This window comes from Phalacrocorax carbo, chromosome 2 (assembly GCF_963921805.1).
Source record: "Phalacrocorax carbo chromosome 2, bPhaCar2.1, whole genome shotgun sequence".
NCBI classification, from domain to species: Eukaryota; Metazoa; Chordata; class Aves; order Suliformes; family Phalacrocoracidae; genus Phalacrocorax; species Phalacrocorax carbo.
In genome coordinates this window covers 90723397-90737651 of record NC_087514.1, presented here as the reverse complement: position 1 = coordinate 90737651, position 14255 = coordinate 90723397, and the positions used below count along the sequence as shown (strand labels likewise).

Genomic DNA, 14255 nt, shown 5'->3' with positions numbered 1-14255 from the left:
TGTAAATAAATTAAAATAACCCAGAGACCATCAAGCAATCAAAAATCAGTTGCTTACTATCAACAAAACTCAGACCCTCTGTGAGCAAAACCTCATTCTAATTTCATGAGCATAACCCCAAGGAAACCAGTGAGCTTGCGCTACTGTATTAAAGAGCAGAATAACATAGAGACATGCTGTGTTGTAAAGATTTTTTACATCTTTCTTTGAAATACTGACATGGGTCATTTTCCCAGACACTGGTCTGTCCCAAGAAAGTAAATCCTGGATCTTTAAGATAGCTAGGGTGTAATTAAAACTAGAACATGGCCTATGGGGAAAGAGCTCTCCCTGCTTAAATCACATTGTTTTCATTGCTGTACTGGTGTAAATGGTATTTTTATGTATGTGTCCAGGAGAGAGCTCAACTGCAATATTTCTTTTCTACTGTTGAAATATTAGCATTAAAAAAGCAGTATTCTACAAAAGTCGTATAAACATAGTGCCTATAACACAATCAATTTTGTTGGAATTATTTTACACCAGACCTCATCCATGAAATGATATCCCTTCCTTTGTGGAATGTTTTAAAACTTAAAAATGTTATTTGAAGTAAGATTCGTCAGTACATTAACTGCTAAAAATCAAAGTACTCCTTTTTTTCCCCAAGCCCAGAAGAATTAATTTTGTTGCCACTAAAGAACAGACACACAACTTTTGAACAGGAACTGACCTAATATTTCTGAAAACCCTGCATGCAATTAGTTTCTTCTAAGAGCCATCTTTCAAGAAGTCTTTTTCTGCCTCTGAACTCCGAAAGCTGCTCATCAGATCCAGCAAAATTAGGATATTAATAGAGAACCATTTATCAAGCTCCATAGGTTTGTTAGAGGCAAACTTGTCTAGTTAACCAACACTGTCAGAGTATCTTTTACAGCAGAAAGATATTGTTAAGGCCCTCCTGAAGTGTTTATTTCTACTCCGGTTTTTCCACACCACTGTTTCTCCAGCAGTGGGCTGGAAGCAGTGCTGTCCTATGAAGCAGTGCTCAGATACCCGAGGGTCTCCCCAGAAAGGGAGCCCTCCTTGGCTATGGGGTGGTGTGATGGCCTCATCCCATGATGTCAAGATGTCAAAAGGAACGCCTGTTACAGCAGGTTTTACACTGTCACCCCTTAGTGCTTTGCACACATGGTGTTACTGGTGGGTGACAAAAGCAAAGAGCGCTGCTGTCCTCCTGAACCCAGGACTTGCAACCAATGGTTTAGAGACTCTGGCCTAGGCTGAAATGAGGAAAATGTCTGGGATGGCAAATTGGTGGTGTGGGATTGGCAAGCAGGAGGCTGACTACAGTGTTTGGCTTCTCCCCTACCTTGCCCGTGCTGTTCTCTGGGCTTGCTTGTCCTACCTTCACTCTGCCTTGTGTTTTTAGGCCAGAACTTGTTCAGCAACATTTTGATTTTCTAGATACATTTTCCTTCAAGTAAAACAGCAATTTCTCTTTTTTTTTTACCAAAAATATATGAACTTCAACGTTTTCCAGGGAAAGACTTCTCAGATCAGCGCTGCTTCTTGTGACTTTCAGAGAGACACAAATCAAAATCTTGACCTATTAATTCCTAAATGTGAATGCTCTGACCGCTCTTTTGTCTGAGCATTTTCTAAAGGCTTTGGTTTCCTTCTAAAAGATGATTTTGAAATCTAAGCTTTGGCAAAACAGAACTGTGATCTCCCAGCTCTGGTACTTGGATGGCAAGCACTTCAATGCAGCGCTACATCCTATGTGTGTGTACAGCACAGGGGTCTGCATCATACCTGGCACCTGCAGGCACCTCTAAAACACAAATTATAAATACTAATAGAAGTTTTACCTTTGCCTGGTGCTTTGGTCTCACAAACGTAAACCCCATGTATTTTCTCAAGCACCCAGATCCACTGTGTGGACAAAATCAACAAAACCCTGGTTGTGTCAGGAAATTCGAAGCCAAACTCAAACATTGCCCTTACCTAGACATAATCCCATCAGCTCATGAACCTTTAGCTTTGCCAGTAGGGTGCCTTACAGTGGCAGAAGTTGCGCTGAGGCTGGACCCTTCTTGCACCCCATCCCTGCCTCCTTTTTTACCCAGCCTCACTTGGCTGTGCCTGTGGCTCTCATTTATTGGTACCAGTATTGTACAAGTTTCAGATAAAGCTGCACCATTCTTTTCTCTGCTTTTCCTTAAACATTTAACATGTCACATCTGTGATTTTTCCAGTTCCAGGTTTTTTTTGAGACAGGAATATTGAGGTTATCTTACCAATGCTGACAACACCCCACCCATGGCAGAGGACAAACAGGATAAAATACTGGGTATGCTGCCTCTTCCCCCTCTCCCTTGTTTTTTTACTTCCTGTAAACATTACTGGAGAAGATCGTGCTGCAAAGTCATAAATAAAGTATACTTGTCAGAAGCTATGGTCTTAAAATATTCTAACGGTTTGTTTGTGTTCTCTCCATAAATTGTTTATTGGTCAATATGGCCAGAACTTTCAAACATATCCTCCTTCGCAGTTCCCTGGTATTATCTCCATTCTAAACACTTTCATCTAGTATTGACCTTTCAAAAAACCCCCACTTTCTACCTTTTTTTCATTGATGAGAGATTTTTGTAATGCTGAATGTTCAGATTATGCAGCATTACATTACCCTGTGTTTCTTATCCTTACGGAGATTGCAGGCATTGAAGGAGAACTGTATGATAGGTACTAAAGTTACTGTTGGCAGTAGGGTTACGCAGCCGGGGGATGTTTTCTGAGTGGTCTCCATGCGGTAAAGCAAATCACAAAAGAAAAATCTCTGTATAAAATATTGCTCTAATTTGTATTCTACTTCACTACATCATGTAAATGCTCTTCAAGTAACAGACTGACATTGTGAAATGGTACCCTGACGAGTAAATTAGCATAGAAAGAAGTTCATCAAAGCAATGATTTCAGACATGTGTCTGAATAGCCCATGAGCATATAGAACCAAAGATAGCTCTTTAGCCAGAGATGACACCAATCATTAACACAGAAAACAGACCTTCTTCTAACTCTTCTGGAGCCCTGCAGTGCAGGGGGTCTTCCAATAAAACAATCATCCTGCATAGGATGATATTTTTAATCAGAAGTTAAGTGGTTCAGTCCCCTCTTGATAGTTCCTAAAGGGGCTAAAGAAAGACTAATGCACTTAAACGCACTTTTAAATGCATGTAATAGTTGATAGATTGGATATTTACAGCTAGTAAGTCAAATATGTCATGACATCTTGTAATTGCTTCTTCAATAAATAACTTGATAAATTCCTGGAGAAAAGAAGGTAATTTATCTCCAAACAAAACCAGTTTTGGTCCACCAACTCTTTGAGGACAATTTGGTAAGTAACTGTAACTACATGGGGAATTTGGATGCTCAGCGATCATTAAAAATAATGGGAACTTAAGTGTCCAGATCCTACAGTAGCTTCAAAAACCTTAGCCGTGCACTCCTGGGACAATCAGTTTTTACCCACTGCAAAGGTATTAACACTGAAGCACTCATAGCTTAGAAAAGAGAGAGAACAAATTGCATAAATCCCATTTTCAAATGGTTATCTATCAGCACTTTACTGATGTTTTACTAAATTGACACATGCAGAAGTAAACAAATAGAACACCCTATAAGTTATTTTTGATACCATAATTATTGATTTTTCAACAAAACAAGGACCTCATAATGAAAAGGTTGATTGGCAACAGGATTAAAGTGGCAACAGATTTTAATCAAAATGCATTTTTTGAGGTTAGGAATTTGTAGTAAAAAAATAAACATGTACCTGCCACACATCATTTGTGTTTACTCTGCATAAACAGCTACACAACCCCAGAAGGGATTACAGAGGTAATGCAATGGAGTCCTTCTCCCAAAGGAGAGAAACAAATAAATGGAACGGAGATAGCAAACACTTAGTATGGAACAGTTAATATCTATACTGAGTATCGCTACTGTTAGCCATGGTTCATTCATTGCCTCACCGCTAGTCACGTATTTAGCAGTCATCATAACACAAATGAGTCTTAACGGAAGCTCCTTCCATTGCCCCAAAGCAACATGACAGCAAGCGAGAGGGCACTTGAAGAGCTATATGGGGCACGTAGGCAAGGAAAACACAGGCAGAGACTGACAACTCAGTGTTGAGCTGCTCTTTTTTCTTTTTCCTTTTTTTTCCCCATTATCTCTTCTACTCATTTAAATCTAACATCCAGTTCCTTAGCCCTTGACTTCATGTTGAGATCTACCATGCACATAAGTCAGCACAACTGGCCCGCCTAGTACAGTGAACCCTCAACCACAGAATATTTAACACAGCACCCTTAGCAATGCCCTTAGACTCACCCTAATGAGGATTAATCTTTCCGAAGTCTATACTACACAAGAAGGTTTAGCCATGATTCAGTCCAGCATTTCTATATAATGGTTCCGTTATGTATATAACCCTAGTATCTACAACATATCGTTGACAGATGCCTTTCACTTGGCATATTGATAAGCTATAACCTGAACCTCCAGACACAAATCTAGGAATCTGATTTTTTTGTACAAAACCCCTCCAATATCCTGTACTCACCCAGGAGGCTTCTTGTAGGATCCAGATTCTGTTATTTCAACCTCTATCTGTTACCACAAACTGCTCCACTTTCTGCCATGCTCATTCACAAGCCTGTGAAACAGTTATTTTTCTTCTTTTTGTGTTAGTCCCTCTCCAAGCCAGAGCTAAATTCTATACCTGCCACCAATCAGATCTGTCCTTTTTTGTCTGTTTTATTTTATGAAGACATTTGTCATTTCTTTTCCTCTGCCTCACTATACAAATCCTCTGTTTTCTCGCCCTCCTGCAGCTTCTTCCTCTGTTCAGTCTCTGCAAGGTTTTATTGCTATTATCATCGTTTCCTCTCAACATGCTCTCTGTCCTCCTGAAGGCTGGTTTGACAGATCCTCTCCTGTCATCTGCTTGAAGGCTGATTTCAGCTCTTCCTTACAGCCCCGTGCCTATGCACCTCCTCCGCTACAAGTGCGTAGTGTGGAGCTTGTTCTACCAGGGCAACGTGTCTGCTCCTCATGGCCCTTCCTCCTGAGGAGGGGCATGGGGACGTAAGGAGCGAAGGAGTGCAGGGCCGTGGGCCACAGGTACTAGCCTGATAATGTCAACAGTTGACTGCTGCCTTTCCAATAGGCCTGGTAGCTCTTCCCCTTGTCATTATCAAGGGCGTGCACTAGTCATTTGACAGGATCTCCCCTGGGGGTCCATGGGGTGCCCAGAAGAGAAGATGTTCAGGCTTGCTATCAGAATAATTTACCAGCCTGTGCTCACCCCCCCTTGCCTGAGAGAGAGGTTCATGAGTAGCAGGCACCCCTAACTTTCTGCATGGTGCCTGCCCACCTCCATATCACTTTCTGAAGGAGACACAAAACTAGCAGCAAATCCATATGGGAAGCACAAACCAAACAGGCAAGTGCAGTGGTTTCTCTCAGGAGGTACAGTAGTTGGCTGATGCATGCAGCCCTCCTCTGACACTGAAAGAAACTGAGGGTCCAACTGAAATGGGCACGCACCACTGATACACACTCTTCCCAAACTTCCCTTTCTGGGGAGGCATTCGTCTGCTCTTCACACGTCCCTCATGATGCATGCTGATTTCCTTCTTATTTCTTCACTCTGTTCCTTAAAAACATATTTCTGCTGTGAAGCCTTAATGTATTTTACCTGCAGGTCAAGCAACACATAATACGTACTTGAATGCCCTCCAGATTATGCATGGATTGGAGGACGTGTGGGACAAAACTTCAAATATTTTTGCAGGGGAATGCTTCTCTTCATTTAGGAAGCTCCCCTGTCTGGAAGTCAGTCTCCTAATTCTCACTGAGAGTCAGCAGAACTTCACCTGTTAAAGCACTTCTCTTCAAAAGTATCTTAAAATTAAAAAATAGACTAATTTCAGCAATGGGCTAAGCACACAGAAGGCACTCCATATATAATAATCTAGTGAGGTACCTATATTATTCTTAAGAGATTTGCCAACTAGTGATCTACTACTGCTATTTTAATTTATGTTACATCATGATTGCAAGTCTAAATTAGACTCATACAAGCATGGCAATTTATAGTTAAGCCTTTCACTCAATCCTTAACCTGCTTTGCTTTAACTAAGTTACGTAATTGCCAGGGCTTTTAACTGCATCTCACAATACCTGGGCATGTAGAAAGGTTAATTACTGCATTAGGTTTGCGAGGCAAGGTTTGGTAGTGAGGGGGCTACATGGGTGGCTTCTGTGAGAAGCTGTTAGAAGCTTCCCCTATGTCCCATAGAGCCAATGCCAGCCTGCTCCAAGACGGACCTGCCGCTGGCCAAGGCTGAGCCCATCAGCGCCGGTGGTAGCGCCTCTGGGATAACATATTTAAGAAGGGAAAAAAACCCCAAACCCTGCCCAGCTGCAGTCAGAGAGGAGTGAGAATATGTGAGAGGAACAACTCCGCACACACCAAGGTCAGTGAAGAAGGAGGGGGAGGAGGTGCTCCAGGCGCCGGTGCAGAGATTCTCCAGCCTGTGGTGAAGACCATGGTGAGGCAGGCTATCCCCCTGCATCCCAAGATGGGTAACAGTGGAGCAGATATCCACCTGCAGCCCGTGGAGGACCCCATGCCAGAGCAGGTGGATGCCCAAAGGAAGCTGTGACCCTGTGTGAAGCCTGCACTGGCACAGGCTCCTGGCAGGACCTGTGGGCCTGTGCAGAGAAGAGCCCACGCTGGAGCAGGTTTGCTGGCAGGACTTGTGACCCTGTGGGGGACCTACGCTGGAGCAGTCTGTTCCTGAAGGACTGCATGCCAGCGAAGGGACCCACGCTGGAGAAGTCTGTGAAGAACTGTGGCCCATGGGAGGGACCCCATGGTGGAGCAGGGGAAGAGTGTGAGGAGTCCTTCCCCTGAGGAGGATGGAGTGGCAGAGACAACATGTGATGAACTGACTGCAACCCCCGTTCTCCATCCAGTGGGGAGGGAGTAGAGAAAGGGGGAGTGAAATTAAGCCTAAGAAGGGAGGGGTGGGAGGAAGGTGTTTAAAGATTTGGTTTTATTTCATATTATCCTACTCTGATTTGATTGGTAATAAATTAAGCAAATTTCCCCAAGCTGAGTCAGTTTTGCCTGTGATGGTAACTGCTGAGTGATCTCTCCCTGTCCTTATCTGGACCCACGAGCCTTTTGTTATATTTTCTCTCCCTGTCCAGTTGAGGAGGGGGAGTGATAGAGCAGCTTTGGTGGGCACTTGGTGACCAGCCAGGGTCAACGCACTACAATTACATAGACTAATTTTTTACCTTTGATTTGCTTCTGTAGTAGGCTAAAAGGAATAATGTAGAATTCAGCCCTGGTGTGCTCTCAGCTTGACAACAGTTAGCACCTCCTGGGCTACATTGTTGGGTGCTGCATAGCTGAGCAGGGCAAACCCTGCACAGTTTGGTGAGCGTGTGCTCCATTGGGTATCTACACAGAAGCATGAAGGGCTTCAGTCCTTCTGAAAACATTGAAATAAGTTATAGAAAGGCCCTACTGAGAAACAAATCCACATGTTCCCCCCAGGGGCCCCACAACAGCCCTAACCAGCCCTGCTCCTTCCCTCTGTGGTGAGGACATGCACATGAACTAACAGCATGGGCCCACAAGAGCGTCTCAGTGCTGTCACTTGGAAAAACCAGGAGATGACACAAATGGCAAAAGGGAGAAAATAAAAAGAGAAATTCAGAAGGCAGTCCTGTAACCTGAACACCTCAGTGTTTCACTGATTCCAGCTTAAGCTTGGACTGGTTATGGTTTGGGGTATCTATCAACCCTTGCATGCTCAGGCTTTTGAAGAGCTATTACAAAAACAACAGAGACAAACATTTTAAACACGTAGAATGCATTTGACAGCCTACCTTCACCTTGAGTATCTGAAATCCCTTTAATTTATTTCTTAGCATATGAACTATACTTATGCTTTTCAAAGCAAAACAAGTAGTTTAAAAATTGGAACCTCCTGTGACTGCATGAAATGCTCCTTTCATCCATTCATTCTTTAAATGAGGACCCGACTCAACTCCTTCACAACAGTTATGGTTTCTCAAGTCTGCAAACATTTTTCAAAGGTGGGCTGTGTCTTTTGGAATACCATCATGACATGCTTAGTAGTGTTGTAGCTGGTGAATTTTAAGTGTTTAACTTTCAGATGAAATGTATGTAACTATGTTAAAAAATTCCTGTGGAAAAGTAGGTCTTACACATGCATTGCAGTCAGTTTTCACAGCTCCATCCTTTTTTAATTACCCAAGGCATTCCGATTACAGAGCTACAAAGCAATCTATTTAAAACTGGGTTTTACAGTGATTTAATGGGCACAAAAAGCATATGGAATTAGAAGACATTTACTTCTCTTCCCCGTCTTCTTATATTGCCAAGTATATTTAAATCAAACTTGTTTTAAAAACAAATATTCCCAGGGTAAGGACTTTCGTATCAACTTCTAGTCAAGTTGTTTCTGCTGAATTAGAAACCTCTGGCAATTTTTCCCAATGAAATGTAAATGATGACATATCATTAACTAGCAGGATTACACCACTAAAATACTAAGACGTGTCTTGCTTGCCTCAAACTTCCCGTTCCTTAAGTGCCATGCCTTAGAGGCAGCAGTGTTTAAATGGTACAAAGTACTCTACTACCACCAGCCTGAATCTTTATTTAGGAGAACAAGCTTCACATTCTTCCCTGCTAATGCAGTATATGGGCATGTTCGGCTCCTCCATAAAACACACTCATACACTATTACTGTCTAAAACAAGGTACAGTACTGACATGACAGATTCATGTTCCCAGCTGTGACATAAGGGCTCTTTGACAATACCACAGTGAAAGCCCTATTAAGAAAACATGTGCCGGACAGTGCATCTGATGCAGTTAAATGCTATAAAAGATTTTCCAGGTGTTAATGAGTTACATGAGTAGAATGAAAATGAGATGGATCCGTGCACTTGGAAATTCTCAAGAAGCAGGACTCAGGCTCTCAGAGAGACAGACAAACAGCGCTTTATAAGCATCACAGGCCACGCTCTGCACCTGACCGCGCGAGGTGATGAGCCACCCTGACTATTCACTGGGGGAACTGTTCATTGACGATCGTTTGCATGGGAAACGACAGACTTTCATGTCTTCCTGCAGTTTACTGCATCCTTTTTACATTGTTTTATTTGTGAAAAAGCACTGGCTATTTTCCCCTTTTTATGCTTCCCGCCCCCCGCCGCCCCCCCCCCCCCCCAAGAGAAGGAAAACATTATGCCTGTTTACTTCATTTCTTGTTCTTCGCTTTATGAGGGATTCAGCTTGACCCAGCAGAGATAAGAAACTGTCATTTAACCCATGTTAAAGTACCACTACTTACAAGTTATGTTTTTGAAGGTCAGAAATACACACTTTCACATACTTTGAAACAGCGGTGGTTGAGTTTTTTTCAAGGCAATTTGGTGCTTAAGATATATTCCCTTAAGCTATGTATAAAATAATATGTGTGGGCTGCCCTGAAAATTTCAACCACTGATATTTCAGAGTATGTGCATGCATTATCTTGTGCATCAGGTATCTACAGTAGAATTGTTCATTCATACCGTCATTTGTCTTGATAAAAGATTGTTTCATTTCTTTAGCATGTGTGAATTTTATGGTTAGTGTCCTTGAGGAGCTAAGTTTTGTTTTATCTCCAGATGACAGGTACAGTGCGGGAAGGCTGCAATGCAGATTCTTCCATGGTGTTGCGACCACAACCTCAGCCTTAATCCTGGCATACAACTGCATCTAGGAAAAAAGATAATTTTGCCTTTGTGCTAATTCCAGCCCGGTTTTCCTTAAAGGGGAAGCTCCCAGTAATACGAGAACCAATGGTGAGTCTCCTCTCAGAAATTAATTTAGACCCACCTATTTTATTTCCCCACAATGACAAGTCAGTACTATTTTATCTTTCAATGCCAATCCAATATCCCAAGTCCTTTCCCCACCCTTCCCCCGCCCCAAGAGAGTTACTTAAATTACCTTGGAGAAGTAAATTTTCTTAAATGCGTAAGAAGAGTAGGCGGAGAGAATGACCAAACCAGTCTAAAAGCACATTGACAGAGATTCTTGAAATTCATGTCTTAAGGGTTAAAATCCCTCTGCCTTGCCAGGTGTTCTGTGCAAATGTTGCATTCATACAATGTAGTATCTGACCATTTAACCATATGTCAAACAATCTCTGCTATGACAACCAGATGTAGACATTGCCGTGGAATGAAATTATCATTTTATTAATTACCCTTTAATTAGTTGATACAGCAGAGAACATGCAGTAATTTAGTCATAATTGGCCTGACAGACTCAATACGTACAGGGATGGAATCTGTTTGTGAGACTACTGGTTATGAATAACAATTATGTCTGTGACAATGCAATTTTATTATGAAGATCTACTGTGCGTTTCAAACAACTTTTAGGTGTAAGCTAGTGTTCAAGATTTAACTACAATTTGATGGCAAATGTTTTCCTTGAATAAAAGTGTATAATCCTCTGCATATTTTCCTAAACATGCTAAACCAATGCAAGAAGGACCTCTTCCCAAACTTACTGTGATGGCCAAAGCACGTTTTCGATGCATTTTATTATAGAAATAAGGAGCCATGTGGTAGATTTTGTATTTGAAAATGCAGGAAAAGCACTTCAGACTTCTCTCAAAATCTCGTTACTGCTCTTGAAATTATTCTAGAGTTTAATGTGGTATTTGTGTAAGGGTTACACTATGCAGATTTTTAGAAACTTTGTCAGAACACTGCAAGCAGAAACTTGAGCGGTGTCTCTTATGCAACCACTTGATCACTACACTTTTTGGATTTCTGTAAGAAGAGTAGAACATCCTTAAGTTTGTTGTACAGGATAGGTGCAATTAAAGTTAGCAACAGCCCCCTCTAGACTGTACTAGTAAGTCAAATGCCTTGAAGATGTCCTTTCAACACAGCTTGCCATTAGATCAGGAATACTCTTCAAAGACAGAATATTGAGTAACGCTGGTAGGACAAAGCACATTCAACAGCTTAATAAACATGCTTGTAAAGTAGATCTTAACACTGGCCCTTACATACTCAGTTGTTACGAGGTCTTTTTTTACCATCGCTTTGGACAAAACTCTGGAGTCACCATTCTGCCCTTGCTCTTCTAAACTCTGTGACCTGAGTAAAGACTGCAGTGTTTCCTATTAGCTTTATACTGTTAGACAGACAACATGCCTCGTGTTTTCTCCACTTGTCTTTCCACAAAAATCTCACGAAGTGCAGGTCAGAACCTTTGACAAACTCAACTTCAACAAAATAAAACAAATTGCTTTACTTTTCAGTGTCGAATGAAAGCTCCTTTTTTGGTTTGTTTTTTTTTTTTCTACACAGGTAGCTCCTAGCTTTCTGCATGTGCAGTGACAGAAGAATTATACTTAACTGAATTTCTTTTTAAACCTTGCCCAATTCCAGCACATTTCTCCATTTATTTATGATGGACAGGCAGGCTACATGGATGTCTCCAAGAGTATAACTACTCTAAAGTCAAGGAAATTATATGAAGGATAAGCCTGCTTCCTTTACAGCTAGACTCTGAGTAATTCTTTCATTTTGCTCAAATGACTATGGACTTCTTTGTAAGCTTCCTTGGTTTTAAACATAACATTCTTCCACCCTTTCTGATAATTAATCCATTATTACGCTTCTTTATCACAAATGTATGTATATGGGAAAACATGCTACATAGGAAAGAAAAACATTTTTTGCCTGTGGTGCCATCTTCCAGTTAATATCAGTAAGTCATATGCTATTGCTTGTAAGTGCATCGTGCTCGACAACTTATAACCACCTCCGGTACAAATACACACAGGTTGTATTTTCCTGCTGTGTCACAAGGAATAACTAACACAGTGTAACAAGAGATCATTTCATTAGATTACCATGAAAGAGTCACCGCTGCAAGGAACTCGAGTTGAACAGGGACACAATCACAGTGTTAAAAACTCGAAACAGTTTACCATTAAAACCTTGTGTGCCTGCTTGAAAAATGTCTTAGAGCAGCACAAAAGCTGGCACCATTAGCTTTCATCCCTGCTGAGTTGGCAATAAAGTGCACACATAAGTAAAATGCATTAATTGGTATTAGTCAATCTAGTTAAGATGTTCATTCTCCAGGCATCTTCAGATTTCATTTCCATAAAATAGGATTTCTTTAAGTCTCATAATTTGATTTGTCCAGCCTGAAATGATGTTGACACAGTGGCAGCAAAAGCACAATTACACCCCAGCTTTACAAAGGTGTTCTCTATCTAAACAGACCGGGACCCACGTGCTCCCAGTCTCACAAAAAAAAAAAACAACACAAAACCCAACCAAACCAAAAAACAAAAACCTGCGGAAAATGAAAAAGTGATACATTTTCCTATTGCTATTTTTCCTCCCCTTCCCCCGTATTTTTCTTACTGTGCACTACTGATTACTGCACTTTAAGATCAGAATGAACAATTAACTGCCTAAGTATTCCAGTCACACCAAGCCACAATGAAATCTTTATTCAGTGTTTACAGCAATCTTTGGCAGAGACTGTCTTGCTGTTTTTAAACCAAGAAGAACTGCTCCCTTTGGCTCCCCTCAGCATCAGCTGCCTGGGTTTCAGAGCTGGATGCCAATAATCAGCCTCCTTTTTCTCTTCCAAAGTGGCTATTTTTTTTTTAAGGGTGAAAAGACCTATTCTCATCAACTCCCCATATATTCTGCCTGATTTATGTCCCAGCCACTGGGTCTCTTCCTTCCGTATCTTTTACCATTTGTGCCCCCCCCCCGCACCCCCTCCACGCAGCTCCCGCCGAGCCCCCGAGCCCCCGGACCCCCGGCGGGAGCGGGGGGGGGGGGGGGGCGCTTCTCTCGGCGGGAGCCCCGGCGAGGCGAGGGGGCGAGGGCGGGGGGGGACAGCTCCCGGCTCCTGCTGCGCAGCACCCCGCTCCCGCACACACACACGCACACCTTTTTTCTACAGGTTTCCCGCAGAAAGCCCCCGCGGAGGCTCCCCGCCGCCTCCGCCCCGGGAAAGTTGGAGGGAGCCGCTCCCCCTGCCCCCGCCCCGTCTCTGCGACCCGCTCCCGGGGCCCGGCGGCGACCGGTGCCCCCCGGAGACCCCCGGCCCGGGCGGCAGGGCACCTGCGGGGGGGGGGGGGAAGACTGTCCCCGGCAAACTCCAGAGCGAGCTGGTGTGGGGCTTGCTCCGTCCCCTCCTCGCCCGCTGCTTGCGGCTGGGCAGCTAGGCGGCCGGGGAAAGAAGGAATAAACGACAACAACAAAAAAAGAACAAAAACAAAAAAAAAAGGGGGGGGCGGGGGGGAAGAAGAAAAAGAAAAGAAGAAAGAACAAGAAAAATGAAGAGAAAAGGGGGAAAGAAAAAAGAAATAAAAGAAACGAAAAATAAAAAGACAGGAGAAAAGAAAAAAGGGGGAAAGGGAGGGGAAAAAAGAAAGAAGCAGAAGAAAAAGTCCCCGAAGGCTAGGACGGGTTACCTTGCCGTGTGGAGGAGCTGCCGGCTGCCTTCCTGGCGCTGGGACTTCCCTCCTCCGCCGGCTGCGCCCCTCACATCGCCGCGCCCCCCCCGCCGCTCCTCCCGCAGGGGCCGCGCCGGCCGCCTTCGCGCCGCTCCCCGCCGGCCCCGGCTCCGGCCCCGGCTCCTCCGGCTCCGGCTCCGGCTCCGGCTCCGGCTCCGGCTCCGGCTCCGGCTCCGGCTGCGGGGGGAGGCTGGGGAGGGGGGTGGGAGGGAGATGGGGGACTGGGGGGGGGGGCAACGCCGCCGGGGCTGCGCGGCGGGCGGAGGAGGAGGAGGAGGAGGAGGGAGCCCCGCGGCCGCCCCGCTCCCCGGAGCTGCCCCCGGCTCCGGTGACCGTCAGTCCCGCGGCGGGTCTAACGCCACCTCGGGGACCTGCGGGAGGCGACTGGAGCCGGGGAGCTGCGCCCTCCTCCCCCGACCTCCCCCTCCCCGGACCCCCTTCCCCGGGAACCCCCCCCAGCTGCTGCCCCCCGGCCCCACGCAGGTCCCCGGCGTGGGAAGAGCCGCCCCGTGCGTCCCCTCCGCGGGGCTTTCTACGTCTCGGGAGGATTCCGAAAGGCACCACGCGGGCTGTGGGAAAATGGGCCGCTGAGGAGAAGAAAAG

General features: G+C 44.3%; 1 protein-coding gene across 2 annotated transcripts in view; it reads right to left on the bottom strand.

Annotated features, from left to right (window-relative positions):
- Positions 1–13840, bottom strand: part of CDH20 (cadherin 20) — a 119185-nt gene extending 105345 nt beyond the window's left edge. For both annotated transcript variants that reach the window (XM_064443441.1, XM_064443442.1), the window contains exon 1: positions 13611–13840. The gene's annotated coding sequence lies outside the window, so the exon portion shown is untranslated. The remainder of the gene's footprint in view (positions 1–13610) is intronic.
- Positions 13841–14255: the final 415 nt, after the last annotated feature.